The sequence below is a fragment of the Acinonyx jubatus genome, chromosome C2, assembly GCF_027475565.1.
Source record: "Acinonyx jubatus isolate Ajub_Pintada_27869175 chromosome C2, VMU_Ajub_asm_v1.0, whole genome shotgun sequence".
In the NCBI taxonomy this organism is placed as follows: Eukaryota; Metazoa; Chordata; class Mammalia; order Carnivora; family Felidae; genus Acinonyx; species Acinonyx jubatus.
In genome coordinates, this window is record NC_069384.1 from 53,138,651 (window position 1) to 53,157,065 (window position 18,415).

The 18,415-nt window shown below is 38.0% G+C and overlaps 1 long non-coding RNA gene across 4 annotated transcripts in view; it reads right to left on the bottom strand.

The window, feature by feature from the left end:
• Window positions 1-18,415, bottom strand: part of LOC128315167 (uncharacterized) — a 291,330-nt gene that overhangs the window by 209,808 nt on the left and 63,107 nt on the right. For 3 of the 4 annotated variants that reach the window (XR_008297642.1, XR_008297641.1, XR_008297640.1), the window contains exon 2: window positions 7,249-7,367. The exons of the other annotated variant lie outside the window; for it this stretch is intronic. This is a non-coding gene — a long non-coding RNA (uncharacterized LOC128315167). The remainder of the gene's footprint in view (window positions 1-7,248; window positions 7,368-18,415) is intronic. 4 annotated transcript variants of the gene reach the window in all.

The window sequence follows — 18,415 nt, forward strand, 5'->3', positions numbered from 1 at the left end:
TCATTTATTTTGTTACTGCATTAACACGAAAGTTACTGCATAATAGTATCAATAATTTGAGAGTCAGAAAAAAGAACTGCAAGCTGTCAACAGATTTAAGAGCTTATGCCAGTCATACTGACAGAAGCAATTCACAGCCTTCTTTGATGGACACTCACAGAATGTCCAAAATTGACATGCTAGGAAATTCTATTTCTTCTGAACTTACAGTTTATCCCAGAAAAATCAGTGTTTTGCATTGCTGGGATACCATGAAACTGCAACTCTTCTACACTGCTTTCTCCTCCCCAAGGCAGGTGACAGAGATGGCATCTCCATCTTGAGAAAGGCTTGAGGAGGGAACGAGGAGACATTAACATCTTTCTTAATCAGGAAGAAACAAAAAGTTAACTGTTCTTTTCTCTCAGGAAAGAACAGACTCCCAGTTAGGTACTTCACTGATACTGTATTTCCCACAAATGTAAAATTCTCTCTATTCTTTTAATCCATTCAAAAAGCTGAAACTCCTTGCCAAGCTGCAAATCATTAGCATTAAGTGACATTTATGAGGTCCTACATTTGCATAACTCTGTATTGAAAATTGATAATAAAATCTAAGAATGGTGCTCTCCAGAATTACATTCACATATTAATTTTTTAATCATAGAAGGAAATCATATGGAGGCGATAACTGCAATTATCTGAACAGTTGCTGCAATCACCAGCAAAAGCAATAGCCATAGATACACACAGTGTGATGGAAACACCCAAATTTCAGGACCAGGAGTTTTACGTAGAAGAATGAGAAGACATTTCCTGCCTGTTGTCCATTTGCCTATAATTTATGAAAGAATGTGGTAACAAAAAGAGATTGAATTGAAGCAGCCCAGGGCATGTTAAATTAACACTCAAAAGAACCTGGGTTCTTACAACCTCAAGTCTTCTCTGTACATACCACTGCCTTCTCCTCCTACCTCTGGTTTCAACATAATACTAATGTTGCTGCCTAGTGATGATTTATACCCCAAGTCCTGGTGACCATTGTATTATCAGTGCATATTGTAAAATTTGAGGCTATCACATTAGCAATGACAACAAAATCACTGCTCACTCCAAAATTCTGTCCAAAATGCCACATATACAACTCTCTCCCTATAATGTAAACAGCCAACCTAGATGTCCTTCAAAGAACTTATTATTGTTATAAAATGCAAGAGTTGCAATCAATGATATTTTCTGACATTTTAGAAAAGCAGCTAAATAGCATTCTCACCCAGGATGGTCAGTTCCATGGTGCCAATAGTGAAACTGATGGAGGCAAAGAGTTCATAGGCCAATCTGATAGGCTGATGCTAGACTTGTCATGTAAAGTGACAGGGGATTGATATTTTCCACATCTGCTTAGGGTCAATTAAGGAGTAAATAAAATGGGAGAGAGACTCCTTTCATCCTATTATAGCCTATTAATTCTTGGCAGATATTTTGACTTCCTACTTCTGTCTCTACCTAGGAATTCCTAAACTCTGAGCAATGGTATTATTCCTTGACTATGATCTTTACTTGGACAGCAAAGAATCTTAGATAGTACATAGTAGATTTGAGCTCTCCTAAATGAGGTTGATTTAATTTGCTTTTAAACACATTGCTATCAGGTGTGAGCACATATCTAAATATACTTCCAATTGTTTTATTTTTGCTACAGGGATATCCTGAAAATTATAATAATCCATATGGAAACTTGATATCAATAGAAAGTTTTCCTGGAGAAAGCAAGTTTCTACCTGATGTTACATATAAATTACCCCAAAATACCTGTTCTGCCAAATTGAGGAATAATAGGCTTGACTTCAGTTATTCTAACAGTAAACATGTTTCTTTAATTGTTTTCGTAAAGTCCTATTAACATCTTATTGTAACACAGATTTAACCTCCTTTCTATAGATATTTCATAATGGAAATTATGGCTCATGGCTGTTTTTTTTCCTACATTGCAGCAATTGGTAAATTGAGTTCAACCTTTTCAACTACCTAGCAATCATTTTGCTGTTGTACCGCATGCAGACAATGGCAGAATAAGGTAGAAAGAAGTATTAGGAAGCATGGATAACAAACAGGTCTACTTTTGGAGGTGTTTAAATCATTAACCTCCCAATTCAATATATTTTTTTAAAAACTATCTGTCAAAAGTGTAATGGTACACATCAATCTCAAGAACATGCTGATCTTCTAATAACCAGAAATGAATAAGCAATCTAGTTTAATTCAAAAATCAAACCAAGAAATACCTGTAGATCCCCTATGAGCAAGGTACTCTGGAGGGGAGGGGGGTGGGGAGGGGCACACAGGAGGTTGTGAGCCTTAATGAGCTATTGCAAATAACTAGGATACAAGGTTCCAAATGATTTAATTAGAGTAGAGGGGAAACATTAAAAAAAATGAGAGATCATATTTTTTGGAACAATAAGAAAATCATGTAGGATTTCACATTAGGAATAAAATTTGACATAAAGAGTTTTTCTAGAAATCTATTTACTGGTCATTTATTTCTCAAAAAAAAAATACAACGAGAAGATATTTAACATGAATTAATTGAATTTCTTATAGTCCACATACCTTTTGGGCAAAAAACAGGCAGAATCATTCAATTCTTTTTTTTAAATTTTTTAAAAATGTTTATTTATTTTTGAGAGAGCACGAGTGGGGAAGGGGAAGAGAGAGAGGGAGACACAGAATCCAAAACAAGCCCCAGGCTCTGAGCTGTCAGAACAGAGCCCAATACAGGGCTTGAACTCGTGAACCACAAGATCATGACCTAAACCAAAGTCAGAGGCTTAATCGACTGAGCCACCCAGGCACCCCCAGAATCATTCAATTCTTGTTTTTGCTCTTCCTGTTGCTGTATTTCTTACTAATAATACCCAGTTCATAGGGTTTTGTTTTCTTTTGTTTTGTTTTATCTAGCTGAATATAGAATGGCTGAAAATATTTTGACACATTCATACTATAGAATATTACTAGTTAAAAAAAGATAGATTTGCATGTGGTTACATGAATAAATTTCCAAAATATAGGTTGAATGGAAAAGCCAATTGTAAAATGTTGCATACAGTATGATATTATATGCCAAAAGCACTAAGGAAAACTCATTATAACTTATGTAATTCTATATAACTAAATTTTAGGCCACTAACACTTGGTTGACTTGAGCCTCTAGGCAATAACTTTGAAAACTTGGGATATACAAACCCAAGGGAGACTCACTCTAAATTTTCAGGATAGGATGCAACCCTAGGAGTGGTATAACCCTGAGAGAGTCAACAACTTTTGCAGGAGGCAAGGATTTCAGGACAGGGGTGTTGTTCATTAACACTACCTGAATACGGTATCTAGATGCGGCCTGAAGGCAGAGAGTGTTCCCTGCTCTGAGCATTCAGCTCAGCTCCTGCCAGGCACTCTAAAGGACACTGGCAATGTTTACAGAGGAAACCTAGGACTGAATTTCCTGTCTTGAATCCTTTTCCGCTTCATTTCCACAATTTGCGAGTATACTGGCCATCATGTGTCCAAAGTATGTTTTATTAAATAAAATCAAAAGTTACTGATATCAAGCAGCAGCGAAGCAGCAGGGAAGGAAAATAATTTAAAATGTGCTGACAGACCAGCAATTACCAAATATATCCTACAGAATACTAGCCCTGTGATTTTTTTTTCCTGCTCAGAGAGGTCCAAGTTTGAAAAAGGACTGCAAAAAACCAAAACCCTATCTTACAGAGTCACAATTCACATACATATTTAAAGATGTTAAAAGCTCTGAGAAGTCATACAGTAACAGAATCTATTGACCGTTAATTTCTCTGTAAGCTCCATTGCCATTTCCCTCTTACACATTTCCAAAGTCACCTAAAAGCCTTCATGTGTCAAAAACTGAAGGTAAGTGTTATAGCTCCAAACCTGATCTTCACGTGACTCCGGAGGTGTACAAATCATTCATCTACAGTGCAAGTCAGAAAGCTTTATATCTCTCTCCGTCTCTCTCTCATCTTAAATATAAATACAACATCAAATCCTTTTAATTCTACATGTGAAAAGCCTTTTGCTTCTGTGCATTTTTCTCAATTTCTGCCATTTCCATCATAGTGCACACATTATCTCTTATCTGAACTACTGCTGTGGTCCCTTACCCAGTACTCCCATAAGCCTTCTTTCCACCTATATTAATTAGTCAGCTTGGCTCCATAACAAAATACCACAGGCTAGGTGGCTTAAACAACAGAAGCTTATTTTCTCATGGCTCTGAACACTAGAAGTCCATGATCAAGGTGCCAGTAAATTTTGTTTCTGGTGAGACCTCTCCTCCTGGCCTGCAAATGGCCACCTTCTTACTGTGTCCTCACAAGGCCTCTTCTCTGAGCACAGGCTGAGAGAAAGAGCTGTGATGCCTCTTCCTATTCTTATAAAGCCTCCAGTCCTCTCAGATTAAGGCCTCAGCCTTATATCCTCACTTTTTACTACCTCTTTTTAGGCCCTAACTCCATAGACTGTCGTATTAGGGCTTCAACATATAAGTCTGGTTGGGGGTGGGGATCACAATGCAGTTCATACCACCCACTTCTACCCTAATCTCTATACTGCAACCAAAGTGTTACTTTAAAAATAAAAATCTGGGGCGCCTGGGTGGCTCAGCCACTTAAGTGTTCAACTTTGGCTCAGGTCATGATCTCATGGTTCATGAGTTTGAGTCCCACATCGGGCTCTCTGCTGTCAGCATGGAGCCTGCTTCAGATCCTCTCTCTCCCTCTGTCTGCCCCTCCCCCATTCACATGCGTGTCTGCGCGCGCGCGCGCGCGCGCACACACACACACACACACACACACACACTCTCTCTCTCTCTCTCTCAAAAGCAAACATTAAAATTTTTTTAATAAATTTTTTTTAAATAAAAATAAAAATCTGACCATGCCATTCTCTTTCAAAAATGGTCTTTAAAAAATTATGGGTGCTTTCCTCATACTGGCATCTGCTTACTGCACCAACCTCCTTGTGTGTGCTTCCACTACAATGAGTTTACATTTCTCAAACATGTTTCTGTTTATCTCAGAAAACATGCTGCTTTGCACATGCTACTCCATTCCTGCATTGCTGACCTCCCTCTTCTCCTGGAAAAGTTTCCTTAGCCCCCAAATACTCCAAAACTATACAAGACCTCCTAGAGCAGTCTACCATATATGTCCTATACTTTGTATTCATTGCAATTATCTCAGTTACATATTGAATATTTCTGTAATTAGTTGATGAATGTCTTAGTCCATTTGGGCTGTATAATAAAATAGACTGGTTGGCTTATAAACAACAGAAATTTATTTCTCACAGTTGTGGAGATTGAAAGTCCAAGATCAAGCACCAGCATGGTCAGGGAAAGACCCTCTTCCTAGTTTATAGCCAAAGCCTTCTTGCTATGTCTTCACATGGTGGAAGCCTCTTTTATAAGAACAGTAATCCCATTCATGAGGGCTCTACCCTCACGACCTAATCATCTCTTAAGGGACCATCTTCTATATCACATTTGACACCAGGATTTCAACATATAAACTGGGGGGAGGCCACACAAATATTTAGACCATGGCACTTAATGTCTGTTTTCCTTACTAGAACATAAGCAGTATGAGGCAATGATCACGTCCATTTTACCCATTATATGAACAGTATCTTACATTGTGTTCCCCATACAGTAGTTAATAAACATTTGTTTAATGAATCAATAAATATACCCAGAATTCCTCTAATTTGCTTGAAAAAAGATTGCAAGGTCTCCTTATAAATATTTTATTTAACCATTACTATGCAAAACACACTTCAGGAAACATGCCAATAATCTGAACTTCTCTGGGATAAAGATATACACTGACAAATAAATCCATAGGAAATTTCACTCAAATCTAAAATCCAGAAGATCACATATCTGTGGATATAAAACAAATAGCAAAATTCTGATTAGGAGAGTTGTAGACATATTTGAAACTTTTCAGGTGAATTCTGAAAGGATGGATCTCTTTTCCTCTTTCTTTTGCACCAATTGGAGACCCTGTGATCAGAATTAACGTCCTGTTCCTTAGGTATAGTGACCCATATGTGTGTGGTTCAAATTAATTATGACATGTTTACTTGGCTCTAATAAGAAATTATTTTATCTGACTGCTATGAGTGTGTATGTGTGTGGTTATGATGAATTAAGATCCATATGCCTGGCTCTGCACAGAGCCCTTTCATTGTACTAGGGAAATCCTTACAAATAGAAGATTTCTGGAAACTATGATTTGTACATAATTTGTGGTTTTTACAAGCTAATCTTAAAGCTCTTGCCAACTCTGAGATATTATAAATTCTACTTTTTCATACTTAAGAATTAACATCCCAAAAATATGGGTGATATCTGGAGACCCTAGAGAAATATCATCAAAGATGTCTTTGGACAACAAAGGTACTAGAAGATCCATTCATGTAAATGCCAAAACAATAAAGATGCTCCCATTCATATAGGTAAACTGAGCTGCCTCATGTCTAATTCCATAACACTAATGCAAATCCTATTTTTCAAAATTACCTAGGTCATTTAAAAGGTAGCAGAAAAAAATAAGGACTAAAAGTCAATGTACAAGTATGAGTCACTTATACCAACGTATGGTATATTACTGCCCCATATTGAGTTAGGTGATAGAGAAGTCTAGAAATTAAGATCATAAAACCTCATTAATTTGTTTTTCCAAACTAAGGATAATTTATACTCTGTTGATTATAAGGTTTGCTTTTGTGTAATCCATCAGAAAAAAAAAGGCTTGCTAAGCAAATGAATATCATATACAAGATTACAGAGATAATGTTTACCCTTCTTAAGTCAACTGTTCAAGAACTTAAAATCATTTGCATATAAGCAATTAATATGCTCAATACAAGAGGTGCTTATGTATTCATTAGAGTAATTCCTACAGGACTACTACTTGGCAAGGCTTCTGTGTGATTAAACATTAATTATATTATATATAAATCGTTGAATACAAGCATCAAACATTTAAAAAGTTCCTTTATTAACCAGTTAATACCAGATTGTTTCATTTCATTCTTTCTTTCTAACTTCCTCATGTGTAGATGGATATTTACCAGCCAAATCAGATACAATATGTCCCATATACTTCTGAAAAATAAAGTTCAGTTTTCTAGAGACATCCCTGAATTCAGAACTTTTAGAAATTCTTACTTCCTTTCTCTACTTACCCTGAACTAGTCTTCCATGAATTCAGCCACTACAGGGGTCTGAGGGCAGGGCAGGTGTTGCTGAAGCGGTCTGCCGCAAATGGAGCCTCACCCAGGTGCCACCTGTTCAACCAACAAGTCTGTGCAGAAAGATGATGAGATTATAATACAATGCGGGGGCCCCCTCAGTGGTGGGAAGACCTACTAAATAAGATATCCATGGAAAGTGTCATCCACTTGTTCAAAACACTGTTTAAAAAAAAAGACCTTGGATTCTTTTTTTTTTTTTTTTTTTTTTTAATGTTTATTTATTTTTGACAGACAGAGAGACAGAGCATGAGCGGGGAGGGGCAGAGAGAGAGGGAGACAGAATCCGAAGCAGGCTTCAGGCTCTGAGCTGTCAGCACAGAGCCCGACGCGGAGCTCGAACTCACAGACCGCGAGATCATGACTTGAGCCCAAGTCAGATGCCCAACCAACTGAGCCACCCAGGCAACCCCTTGGATTCTTAATGTAGGTTAAACTTTAATGCAAATCCTCAGAGTGTTCTAATTATAAAAGAGAGTGACAGGCATGAAAAGACATGGCTAAGGTTGAAAACAAATCAGAGAGGGTCTAGAAAGAAAAGCAGAAAGTGGTACTAAATCAAACTAAACACATGCCAAAGCAGCTATTGAGCATTCTGGTTCCTGCAAAGATGTGTGTTTTGACAAATCAGATGAGATATCAATTCCAAAAAGCCTAACAGGGTCTTACATATTTAATTATTCAAAGTCATTTCTTCTCTTCTTGAATATTAACTCAGTGAATTTTCCAGAAAAACAAAACAACACTTGTATGCTTAGCATCTTCCTTCCTTCCTTCCTCCCTCCCTCCCTTCCTTCCTCTCTTCCTTCCTTTCCTCCTTTCCTTCTTCCGTCCTTCTTTCCTTCCTTCTTCACTTTCTCCCTCCCTCCCTCCTTCTTGACTTCCTCTCTCCAAGATCTATTCTCTCTCCCCAAAATGGAAATTGTGCTGAGTCTGTAACATAATGATGAATGAAAGCCCCACAAAAACTGGTTTTTATATCAGAAAGGGAATAGACTCAATGAAAATTTTGTGTTGTAAATAAAATCTGTGGAAATGACTTGCAAGTTATAAATGTAAGCATTATTATTCTCATCCAGGGGGCATTCAATAAATGCCTGCTGATAAAGAATTCCTAAGTGTTCACTAAACTTTTAATGTCTTCCTGTCACTTATCACTGACAGATGCCATAGGGCTGTCTAAATTTTAATAAAGTCAATGCTCATCATAAAATCAATTAAAATGCAAGCTGCCTGCAGGCCGACTTCTTCCCTAGGTGATGAAGATGGCATGTTCTCCTCAGACCAAGCATACCTCTGTGTTGATTAAGCAATTCTCATCAGTTGTGTGTAATTCAGGATACAGAACACTAATTAGTTTTTCCAAGCAGGGTCCTATGCCAACTTTCATACATGCTACTCATCACTTCCCTTTACCCAATACAACCAGAGTGGTAACAACAATACAACAATACCAGTGTTTTAAGGTTAAAAAAACTAATGGGTTTTTTACTATAGAATTATAACCATTGACTGCATACAAATGAAGCCTAGGGGAAACAATAAAATACCTGTGTTCTTGGTCAGAATGCTCACTACTAATAAACAAACAATGAAAGGATCTTAGGCCACACAAGTGTTCTGATGTGAATGTAAATCACCACTGCTGAATTACAAGTTTCTCAACTAATATTTGCATAGCACTTGACATTTACAAAACACTTTTATATATATCCTCAGATTTGATATCAAAGCAAACCTATAAAGTTGTATTTACTATTGGCAATTTATATAGAAGGAAATAGAAACTGAAAGAGGGTCTATGACTTATTCAAGCCTATGGAGCCAAGCAGAGACAAACTGGGCTCGAAGTCAGAACTTTACTCCAGATACTCTGTTTTCCCCATCCATCTGAGCTATCTGTAACAATTCCACAAGATTTGAGAAAATAATTCCAGGTAAAATAATTTCGGGCCCAGTCAAAGTTTGGTATTCTTTCAGAACAAAGAGTTTAGTACTCTTAGAATTTTGGGTTGAAATTTTTGAATTGGTCTACCAACCATTTTGGTCTACCATTCATTTTGAGAATGTCAGTGGTGAAGCCTTTGCTTTGCGTTTAATTCCTCTGCATGGAAATCTAAGAATAAAAATGTTATCTAGAATCCATAATGCTTAGGGTCTCTATTCAAAATCCAAAGTGTTCTGCTCCTCTAGGCCTGGTTTGAGTGCTGAACTTATAGCAATGCAGAATCTTAGGCTCCATCTCAGGCCTCTTAGAATCTGCATTTTCACAAGGTCCCCAGATGATCCACAGGCATATTAAAGTTTGAGAAGCATTATCTCTGGCCTAAATCTCACTGGAATTTATATTCTAATAGATGCAGGGTCCTCCACTAAGAAAGTTTGAGACCGTGGGCCAAATATCTCCTAATACTATTGTCATTAGGTGTACCTCTAGATTCAGCATCTCACATTATGCTCACATCTATGCCAGCATGTTTCCATCTCAAAGCAATGACGAGAATGCAGTGGTCAGCCAGAGTAATTAAAAGACAAGCAGAGATAGGGGCAACTGGGTGGTTCAGTCGGTTAGGTGTCTGACTCTTGACCTCACCTCAGGTCATGATCTCATAGGTTCAAATCCTCCATCAGGCTCTGCGCTGATGGTGTGGAGCCTGCTTGGGATTCTGTCTCTCCTTCTCTCTGCCCCTCACCTGCTTATGTACTTGCTCTCTCTCTCTCTCTCTCAAAATAAATAAATAAACAAACAAAAAAAAAAGACAAGCAGAGCTGAAGCTAGGTGACTTGACACTTTCTGCAAAAGAATATTGAGGAGAAAGCATTAGAGAATTGGCAGAATGTATCTTTGTTCAGAAACAATTATATTTTTTAGTAATTAATACCTTTATTACCAAAAGAGTACCAAATACTGCATGTTGGTCCCAGCCTTACATAGTCCTGAAAATTAGCATGGGCTAATCTGTAAGCATCAATAAAACACACTACATAAGTCATCTGGAAGTTTTAATATATGCTGATAATTCTGTTACTGGAACTTACTTTTAAGATGCTTCATATCTAACTATTATATACTTTTTAGATGATGCATAATATTCTGAAATGGCAATTTGCCTAAGGAAAAACAAGTGAGTCAGCAGCCTGCATCAGGTTTCAAAAGTAATTCTGGAGATTTGTGCTCAGAATCATAAGATTATGGATCTGGAAGTAAAGTAGACATCTCACATTACAAGAAATCTGCGAATAACCAGGTGGGGCATCAAGTCCAGGTACAGCACACCTTTAGGAATGGATAAAATCTGTCTCAATACTCAGCTGAACACCAACCAACTGGAAGGTCTGAAAGGAAGGGTGTTGCAGTTAACTCCCCATGGCTCTGACCACTAGACCTCTACTGATACACTACCTGGCAGATTAACACATCTTCTTAGCAATCACTGAAACCCATTCTAACTGTTCATCACGTAAACAACATGGCCCAGGGGCACCTGGGTGGCTCAGTGGGTTAAGCATCTGACTCAGGTCATGATTTTACAGTTCGTGAGTTGAGTGCCACCTGGGCTCTGCATTGACAGCACAGAACCTGCTGGGGTCCTCTGTCTCCCTCTCTCTCTCTGCCCCTCCCCCCCCCACCATAATACATAAATAAACTTAAAAAAATTCTTTTAAAAAAGCCAACATGGCCCAAATTTTAAAAAATCCTGCTTAAATTGTAAAATAAAACGTCTTTTTAGAAAGCATATATGAAAGGAAAACAAAGTCCCGAGAAGCCCTGATTGAAAATAGGCAATTAATAAACACTTATTTAAAGGTTTTGAATGAAAGAATAAATAAGTCAGTAGAGTCATTGATTGTCACTACTCCCATGCCACATTTCTAGCTAGAATTCTCTTTGGGGCTCAAATGTCAGGGGTATTTTTGCTTTGCTGTGACTTCCTTTCAGAGCGATGATGAGGTTCACCAAAGTCAATAACATGAAAAAATTGATATTCTCCAAGCATTCATGCAGCAATGGGTAGCATACACAGAATATATTATATATATATTTTTAATTGCAGGCAGTATTGTAGTGCACTGAAGTGGAATCTGTAATGCAGAAAATTCACAAGTAAATTTATAATTGTCACAAAACATCCTATGATGAGACAAAGCATACGCCTTAAGAGGAAGAAGTAGAGCTTTATCTCTAATTTAAGGAAGGGTTGCAAGCCAGGGCACATAAATGGATCCTAATACAGTAGAGAGAGGAGTGTTGATGGCACTATAGTCTTTGGGGCCACATCAACACACAATTATCCAAGTCACCAGCTGTTATATCACCTTAGAAAATATGAGATCCATATCTATCTATCCATATACAAACATTTCTAAACATGATGTGAATGTTTCGAGAACCAACACAAAAAGTCAGGATTGGAAAACTGTTAATATCAAGAAATGTTTGGGGAGCCTGGGTGTTTCAGTCAGTTGAGCGCCCGATTTCAGCTCAGGTCATGATCTCACCATTCGTGAGTTCGAGCCCCACGTCAGGCTCTGCGCTGTCAGCTCAGAGCCTGGAGTCTGCTTTGGATTCTGTGTCTCCCTATCTCTCTGCCCTTCCCCTGCTCGTGCTCTTTCTCTCTCTCAAAAATAAATAAACATTAAAAAAAAATTTTTAATGTTTTCTGAGAACCTGCTAAGTATAAGGCACTCAGGAATATCAGCGGTAGAAGTAAGATATCTGCATTAGCTATAAGGGCAACCATATTCATGAGTACTTCTTTATGCTCCATTTAAATCACTTTTGAAATTGCTTTTTGTTGGAGAAAATGATCTCCTCACTACCACTTATGCATTTTTACATGAATCTAACTATATCAGTCACAGGATATTCCTTGTTAAATAAAGAATAATTAGTTCCTTTTCTATAATGGATGCAATAATTCAAAAGAATAGTAGCCATCATCTCTTTGGGAAAAAAAAATGACTTAGCAAAAGTAAAGTCTCTCAGAAGTTTCAACATGTGATATTAGGAATGTGGTGGCCTTTGGTAAGAGGTTAGAGTTGAAATGGGAGGCAAAGATCACTTGAATTTACCAGAAAGAAGAAATGAGAGCACGCAGTGTTTCCATATTCCAAAGCGGAACAATTATGAAGGCAATAAATTATGATAAAATATGTCGCCCTGGTGTAAGCACATAAAAACATGAAAAATTACCAAATTAGAGCAAGATTATGACTCACCCTGGATAGTATTCAGTGTCTGAAAGTGTTACCTAGTAAATGCAGACTTGTTGAGTGAAAGAAGAAAGTAAACGCCTACCCCCAAAAGGTTGCACACTATATGTATATCTCAAGTAGGGGAAATGATCTTATGGCAAAATTACTCCCCAGTGCAGTCTCATGTCACAGCAAACATTTATGTAAAGACAACTGCTTGCAAATCTGTTAGTAGTACATCTGAGGTATAGAAAATATACAAATCAGTAACCATGCCCCCCTAGTTTTTTTAAATGTTCATGTTATAGCTGGATTTTAAGCGCATGGAAAAGAAGAGAGGAGAGGGAAGGAAAGGCAGACAGGAGGAGGAAAAAGGAGTTTTTTGTGAGTTCTTCAGTGCTCCCTCAATTTTTAAATTAAATTCAAGATAAAAGTTTCCAAAATAAGGAAATGTCAACCCAAATGCTTGTTAACAAAAGTGAAATAGTCTCTTTTAGATAGTCAGCTTGTTATTTTTTTCTAAGTTTAATTTTATAGCTAAGAAGTGTGACTACAGAGGACATAAACTTGAAATGAAAATAATAGACGTACAAAGGTGAAGCACATTACAGCCAAAGAAGATGACATTGCTGAAGGGAGGAACTTTGAAGTGATAAGGAAAAATGAACAGGGGAGGAGAAGAAAAGAATTGGAAGAAATGGAGCAGGAAGAACATTATTTCGTGTAAATTAAAATTAAATGTAAAAGGATGACAGTAGCTCTGATCTCGTCAGGCTGAGGTATTTTGGTGGCAGACAGTAATATGAGAATTATAAGCAATTTGCAAACCACAAGTCTGCAAGCATGCACATTTCTCCTCTCTCATGATTGTTAATCAAGTTTTTTTTTTCCATAGAGGGAAACAAATTCCAAAATATCAGTTTCATGAAGCCCTGCCAAACTCAGGAGCAGTTTGGTCCCTGCCAATGACAACAACCCCCCTGCACGCTCCAGGCAAAATTAAGCAAAGGATGATTGTTTTTGATGGTGCCTCCATTTGATAACAACCTTCCTGGAGCCTGCCTTTCAGACGGAATGTGGATCAACCCTTCTCCAGGCTGTCTCTGACTTAGCAACTGTCTCCTGTCCCCTCTTCAGGCTTGTCAGTATCACAAACAGGACCCCTTCCCACCCAACTCTTCTTCTCTAGGTCCACATCAACAATAGTCTGCCCCCATCTCCTGTCCTCTACTAATAGCTAACACATAGTGCTTGCTCTGTGCCAGGCATATTTGCATATATTAATGCATTAAAAACATGTCATCCTTGGTTGGTTAAGCATCTGACTCTTGATTTCAGCTCAGGTCATGATCTCATGGTTTGTGAGTTCCAACCCCACTTTCAGGGCTGGAGCCGTGCTCCAGTCTCCGCACTCTCTCTCCCTTTCTCTCTCCCTCTTCTCTGCACCTCACGGGAGTCTCTCTCTCTCTCTCTCTCTCTCTCTCTCTCAGCTCCTCACTCACTTGCGCTCTCTCTCTCAAATATAAAAAAATAAAAATAAGATTCTCTTTCTTTCCCTTTGCCCCTCCCCCACTCATGCTCAGGCTCTCTCAATAATAATAATAATAAATTACAAATTAAAAAAATTTTTAAGAACATGTCATACTCAAAACCTCCCTATGTGGTTGGTTGGCACTATTGTGACCTTCACTTTACAGATGTGCAAGAGATTATAGCCCATGTAGGGAGTTTTCATTTTGTGCAATGAGAAACAGAAAGCCATTAGTAGGGTTTTAAGCTGCAGAGTGATATGATCAGATTTATATTTTTAAAAAACTTCTCTACTTTGTGGAAAACGGATTGGAGGAACAAGAGTAAATATGGAGAGACTGTTACGGAAACAGGTCTGGATCACCCAGCAGAAGAACCAAGCAGCACTCAGAGGTCTTGGAAGGCAGGAGGTTTATTTTACACCAGTGGGCTCAGAGGAGATCATCTCCAGAGGTCTGAGCCAGGAGTATAAGCAGAGGGAACAATTTATAGTCTGTTACTTCCGCATTCCTCATTAGTAGTAATTTGGCTCTTGGGACAAGCGGGGTGGGAAGAAGAAGCCAGAAGGGGAGTCTTCAGTCACGGACAGGAATTCCCCTATCAGTCCTGTCGGCCATCTTATAACGGATTTTTCCCTATCAAGACGAAGAAAAAGGCTGTCATGACAGAACCATCCAGAAGTGGTGGTGGTTACATGGTCGTGCTGGAGATGATGAACAATGGCCACATTCAGGGTGTATCTTAGAAGCTGAACTTACAGGTGTGAATGCAGGTGTGGTATAGTTGTGAATGCAAGGAATGAACAAAACTCAGGATTTAAGGATGACTCCTATGGTGTATAGTGTCATTTTCTGAAATGGTAAAGTTGAAACCAAGAGTTCAGTTGTGGGGTTTTTGTTTGTTTATTTTTGAGAAAGAGAGTGCACAACAAGCAGGGGAGGGGCAGAGACAGAAGGATCTGAAGGGGGCTCCACACTGACAACAGTGAGCCTGATGCTGGGCTTGAACTCCCAAACCATGAGATAATCACCTGAGCTGAGGTCTGACACTCAACCAACTGAGCCAAACAGGCACCCCAAGAGTTCAGTTTTGAATGTGTTATATACACTTGGTCTTGAGCCTCCATCTTAGTGTATAAGCAAAGTATGACTTAATAAGCCCCAAAGTGGGAGACAATACTATTTATTTAGGAATCTGGGAGAAAAGGAACCCTACTCTTCCTAGGCAGGAGCTCTAAAGAGGGAATCAGTCCTAGAATTCCCAGCATTGTGTAGTGCCTGATGAGGAAGAATAAGGCAAGCCAACAGGCTGCAAACACCCCCACCCCCACATGGGATATGTGTGATACTCTTCAGGCACTGCTGGATGCCCAAGAACAAAGGAAAGGAGAAAAACAAATAGCTAACTGATAAAGATCACATTCGTGCAGGACCTGAGTCTCCATCAGTTTACAAATATCTTAGTAAATTACAAGAAGTCAATCTTATCAAAAGCCTAATTTCCAGAAACCTATAGACTCAGTTTCCTGGAGCCCCAACATCACCTTGCCCTCCACAATGATTTGGTAAAGGCAGAAGGAAATGGCAGGTAAAATTAAACTTCCTTATAACCTGCATCCCATTGACAAGTACTTGAGGCCAGCAGGGTATAAACATTCTCTAAGAACTCCCTACTGTCTTAATGTTAATGTTTTTCTAGAAGGAAAAACAACCTTAACTTGACAATAGCAAGGCCTTAGGTATCTTATGGGTCCTCTTTAGCATATCAAAGTCCCTCTGGAGGCCTCCAATTTGACTTTATCTCGCCAACTTCATAGTATATAAGGAGCCACTTTTCACAACCCTAGTGCAGCTCTTTCCCTACCGGTCCTGTTCCCATACTTGAATAAAATCACTTTTCTTTGCACCAAAGACGTCTTCAAGAATTCTTTCTTGGTCATGGGCTCTGGACCACCCCACCATCACCCCAAAACCTCATCAATGCCACTCTGAAGAGAGTGGGAGGAGGAAAATTCTGAATTAACTCACTTACATAAAAAACAATATAGAAAGCATAACGGTAATTGAGTTTATCTGAAAACAATTACAATTATGTGTTTTATCTTTAAGCAAAACTTGGATTCATAAATTTTGAAAAGCAGTTCTACTTCTTCAAACACCAAAGTAAACTTGGTAATTTTCACTGACTACAAAAGTAATGACTTGTTGGCATTTATTCCTCAGTTACCCTCACAATCTTCTGGGAGATTCTTTGAGATGCTTCACATGGGACATTCAGTCCATAACATCCTCCTTTTTACTCCTTTTTGCCTCTAACTCTTTAAGGTAGAATTTAAGTGGTAGCTTAAATATCAGTGACTCATTTGTTCATTTATTCAAAAAAATATTTATAGAAAGCCTATTATGTGCCAAGAGCCGGTTCTAAATTGCTGGTAAAACATCAGCAAGGAAGACAAATAAGTTCACTGAACTGTCATTCAATGACAGGGGTGTGTGGAATAGATGATAAAAAAGTAAATAAGCATGTGCTATGGTTGGAATAATCCAAGGTTATCTGATACAGAACAAATAGGGAAGTACCATAGTTCTTTCTGTAGTCCTAGCAGAAACTAACTTCAAAATTAGAATTGTCCTTTACACCAAATAATTATTTATATCATTCCACCCTCTGCAACCGTAGGTAGTTTGATTTATATTATCATTAACTGTATATTACCATTAACAGTTTTTTAATTGTACCTTTATGTAAACTCACCGCTGTCATAAAACAAATTTAACAGTGTGGTATATGGAGCAGTACAATCAGTTAGAAAGGGGACAGGCTTCAATATACAGAAATCTGTTGCATTCCTACTCCCTAATAATGAAGCAGAACAAAATGAAATAAGAAAATAATTCCATTTACAATTACACCAATAACAATAAAATATCTAGGAATAAATTCAACCAAAGAGGTGAAAGACCTATACTCTGAACACTATAAAAAATGATGAAAGAAACTGAAGATGACACAAAGAAATGGAAAGACATTCCATGCTCATGGGTTGGAAGAACAAATATTGTTAAAATGTCTATACTACCTAAAGCAATGTACACATTTAGTGCAATCCCTATCAAAATACCAATAGCATTTTTCACAAAACTAGAAAAATAATCCTAAAATTTGTATAGAACCACAAAAGACCCCAACAAGCCAAATCAATCTTGAAAAAGAACAATAAAACTGGAAGCATCACAATTCCAGACTTCGAGTTATATTACAAAGCTATAGTTTCTTTTTTTTTTTTAAGTTTATTTATTTTGAGAGAGACAGAGACTGTGCAAGTGGGGGAGGGGTAGACAGAGAGGGAGACAGAGAATCCTAGGGCTCAAACCCACAAAACCACAAGATCATAACCTGAGCTGAAAATCAAGAGTCTGATGCTTAACCAACTGAACCACCCAGGCACCCCCAAAACTGTAGCTTCAAAACGGTATGGTACTGGCATAAAAACCGATACATGGATCAATGAAACAGTACAGAAAACCCAGAAACAAACCCACTATTACACAGTCAATTAATCTTCAATAAGGGAGGAAAGAATATGCAATCAGAAATAGTCTCTTCAACAAATGGTGTTGGGAAACTGGACAGCTACATGCAAAAGAATGAAACTAGACCACTTTCACCACACATAAAAATGAACTCAAAGTGGATTAAAGGCCTAACTGGGAGACCTGAAACCATAAAAATCCTCAAAGACTGCGCAGGCAGTAATTTGTCTTAAATTGGCCATAGCAACATTTTTCTAGATATGTCTCCTAAGGCAAGGAAAACAAAAGTAAAAATAAACTATTGAGACTACATCAAAATTAAAGCTTCTATACAGCAAAGGAAACAAAACTAAAAGCAATCTATTGAATGGGATACGATATTTGCAAATGATATATCCAATAAAGGGTTAGTATCCAAAATACATAAAAAACTTATATTACTCAACACCCAAAAAGCAAATAATCCAATTAAAAACGGGCAAAAGACATGAACAGCCACTTACACAAAGAAGAAATACAGATGGCCAACAGATGCATGAAAAGATGCTCAAAATCACTAGACATCAGGGAAATCCAAATCAAAACTATAATGAGATATAACCTCACACCTGTCAGAATGGCTAAAATCAAGAAACAAGTATTGGCGAGGCTGTGGAGAAATAGGAACTCTCATGCACTGTTGGTGGGAACATAAACTAGTGTAGCCACTGTGGAAAACAGTGTGGAGGTTTCTCAAAAAATTAAAAGTAGAACTAACCTATGATCCAATAGTCACACTACTGGGTATTTACCCAAAGAACAAAAAAACATTAATTCAAAGGGATACATGCCCTCCAATGTGT